Source organism: Nansenia antarctica (genome assembly GCF_963989245.1).
Source record: "Nansenia antarctica genome assembly, chromosome: 3".
NCBI lineage: Eukaryota > Metazoa > Chordata > Actinopteri > Argentiniformes > Microstomatidae > Nansenia > Nansenia antarctica.
In genome coordinates, this window is record NC_137688.1 from 13253307 (window position 1) to 13256718 (window position 3412).

Here is a 3412-nt window from a genome sequence, read left to right on the forward strand (position 1 = left end):
CTCTCTCTCTCTCTCTCTCTCTCTCTCTCTCTCTCTCTCTCTCTCTCTCTCTCTCTCTCTCTCTCTCTCTCTCTCTCTCTCTCTCTCTCTCTCTCTCTCTCTCTCTCTCTCTCTCTCTCTTCTCTCTCTACCAGAATCCAGCTCAACATTTTTGTACCTGTGTTTCAATAAATAGTCTTAAACTACTCAGAATTATATTCTTCATTTTAGTATCCAACAAGTAGCTTAATAGGCTACACAAGGAAATGCCAATTCATGCAAGCCAGTCAAAATGCTGTGTGTCTGTATGGATCACTGCACTGTTAAAAGCCTAAAGTCGGCCTCTTTCTGTTTGTATTGCAAACACTTTGGACAGAAACTTTTCCTTGCTTTGAGTGTATGTCCTTACATAAACTAGGTCCAGTTTTACTCCTTTATTGGAGTTCATTACCAAATCTCATTTGTAAATAGTTTGAAAGCATATAAACAAAATATCCAGCAGAGAGGGCCTTCTGATCACAAATGCCATCTCTGTTTCGATTGCATGAGACACTTATAATAACTGTCATTGACCTCAGAGGATCTCGACGCGCCCGATACATCATGCCACATTCAACCTTACCACGATGTCTTAGGTCTCGGTCCGAAATAACCCTAACAACATACTTCAAACCTGCGATAGGCAAGCTGTCCTACTGTCGGTCTTTTTGTTAAAACAGTTGAGCATTTGCATTTAATGGAACAAATGACCTTCTCTTCAAGGCTTCAGAAAGAGTTGGGGGAAAAACGATGGGAAAAATGGTGCGATTATTTAGCCAATGAAGATGGTGATTCTTTGTACTGATTGTATGTTTATATGCTGTATTTGCTGATCCCATGACCTTGTGTGTATGTATGTTTTTTTCTTTTTGTTGTTGATGTTTTGTTGTTCATAAAATGTGGAAAAAAAGTATAAAGTATGAGTATAAAAAAAACAGAAAACTGCGATAGGCTACCTGTGTGTCCACACACTTCCCCTTCAGCTTGCCATTGCTGGAGCGCAGCAGGTGTGTGCCTTTACAAAGATTAATCCTGATGGGTTGCATTCATGATCGGCAACGTTAAAATGTGTACGAGATACCTATTGGTGCGCCAAGATAGTAAGGTTCGAGACAGTGTACTTCTGGCAACGGACGTGCATTTCCTTATTTCATTTATTACAGGGGCAATATATCCGCTTATAAACGTGGCCTTAATGCATAAAACATAATAGTTTATTATTATTTTAATGAACGATGTGCCAGTTGATTCTAGAATAACTGCTGATGGGTTCATAATTCCGTGTTTCATGCTGGGACGACAACTATTTCCAAGTCGTTTAGGGTCCTGACGCTGTCCATGCCAGGTGCTGAACCTCACCTGTCCTCGCTGTCCTGTGCTGAATTGTAACCTTCGCATAATAAAATATAATATTTGCTTGGCCCCCACAGAGTAGAAATAGCAGCACGAGTCTGAATAACAACTACTATCAATGATGATTTCCCATGGCGTCACTGCCAGACAGTAGATTTTGACCAATCAATAAATAGCCAACAAATAACGTTTCACTGGTACAGATGCATAACACATGCAACCCTCTCCTGGTTCAAGTCCTATCTCTCAGACAGACATCAATACATCTCAATAAATAACTGTAAATCCTCCACTGCTCCAGTCACGCACGGTGTCCCCCTGGGTTCAGTGCTAGGCCCCCTCCTCTTCATCCTGTACATCCTTCCCCTTGGACAGGTCCTCCGCCGCCACGGCCTCCGTTTCCACTGCTATGCCGATGACACCCAACTCTACCTCTCCAAAACCATCTCCCCTAACATGCACTCCACTCAAACTACCTGCCTCAGTAACATAAAATCATGGATGCAACTGAATTTTCTGAAACTCAACTGCAATAAATCGGAAATCCTCATCATCGGCCCAAAGTCCCTCACCCGTTCCACCCAGACATTCTCACTCAACATCGATGGCTTCACTGTAACCCCCTCCAACCACGTCCGCAACCTCGGCATCATCTTTGACCCCACCCTCTCGTTCGTTTCCGCTGCTGAAACACTCATCCACGCCTTCATAACTTCCCGACTCGACTACTGCAACAGCATCCTCTACGGTTTGCCTAATAACATCCTAAACAAATTCCAATGCGTCCAGAACTCTGCTGCCCATCTGCTCACCTCCAGTCGCCGCCGTGACCACATCACCCCTGTCCTACAAAACCTACACTGGCTCCCAGTCAAATACAGGTTCCAATTCAAAATCTTACTCATCACTTACAAAGCCATCAACATACTGGCCCCCTCCACAGCCCCTCCCGTTGCCTCAGGTTTGACGACCAAACCACCCTCAAGACCACCAGGACCAAGCTCCGGACCTGGGGTGATAGGGCCGCTTTCAGCCGCAGCTATGTCCCTCTGGAATGCCCTCCCCAACCACAGCAGACAGGCCAACACCCTCCCAACATTTAAACAGGCCTTCAAAGCAGGCCTTCAAAGCTTCGCCTTGTGCCACAACCCTGTACCAGTGGTAAATGAGTCCACAACCCCCTTCCCTCTCATGGTAAATTGCTTCCGTAACCTACGCCTTGATTTAACACTCAACTTTTGAATTGATTCAAAAGCATTTATTTATTCTTCTAGTATTTTTTTACAAAGACCAGATGGAGAGACAATACAGGTCTATGGGAGACTGCATGCAGCTATGTAGTCTGGTATGAGACCGCTTTGACTGAAAAGGACAAAGTCATCTGCTCTCCCCGCAAGCTCCTTGACAACCACCAGCCAAACATCCAGCAGAGAAACATCAGGGCCCTGGAGGATAAGTGGACTAAGGAGAGAGAAGGTTTAGAGAATGGAAGGAGAGATACCATTGAGTGGGAATTGGCCACCTTCAAGGAAAAGGACAACTTAATTCTCTCTCTTCAGCTTAAAGTCGAGTCAATTGAGAAGGAGGCCAGGAGAAAGCAGACATGGGTGGAGAGGAGTGAAATGGAGAACAGGGTGAGACGTAGAGGTGAGGGAAATGTTCCGGCTCAAAGAGGACAAACAAATTAACCATCTCCTTCAGACCACGGAGAGGTCTAAGACCAAACTGGAAAAGATGGCCAAAGCCCTGACGGACCTCCAGGGCCTCTGTGCCTCACAGGAGAAGAAGTGGAGAGAGGAGAGGGAGGAGATAGAGAGATTGGTTAGAGAAGCAGAGCAGATGAAGATGGAGGAGAAAAAAGAGAAGGCCACCCAACAACAAAACATACAGTCTCTACAGATCCAGCTGGACGAGCTGTCCAAGGGCCAGAAGGACATCCAAACGCTCTCCGCTGCTCAGCAGGAAGACTGGAGAAAGGAAATAGAAGGTTTTGAGAATAAAGCTATGACCGAGGGTAAAGAGGAGAGCGGGATCAGCACTC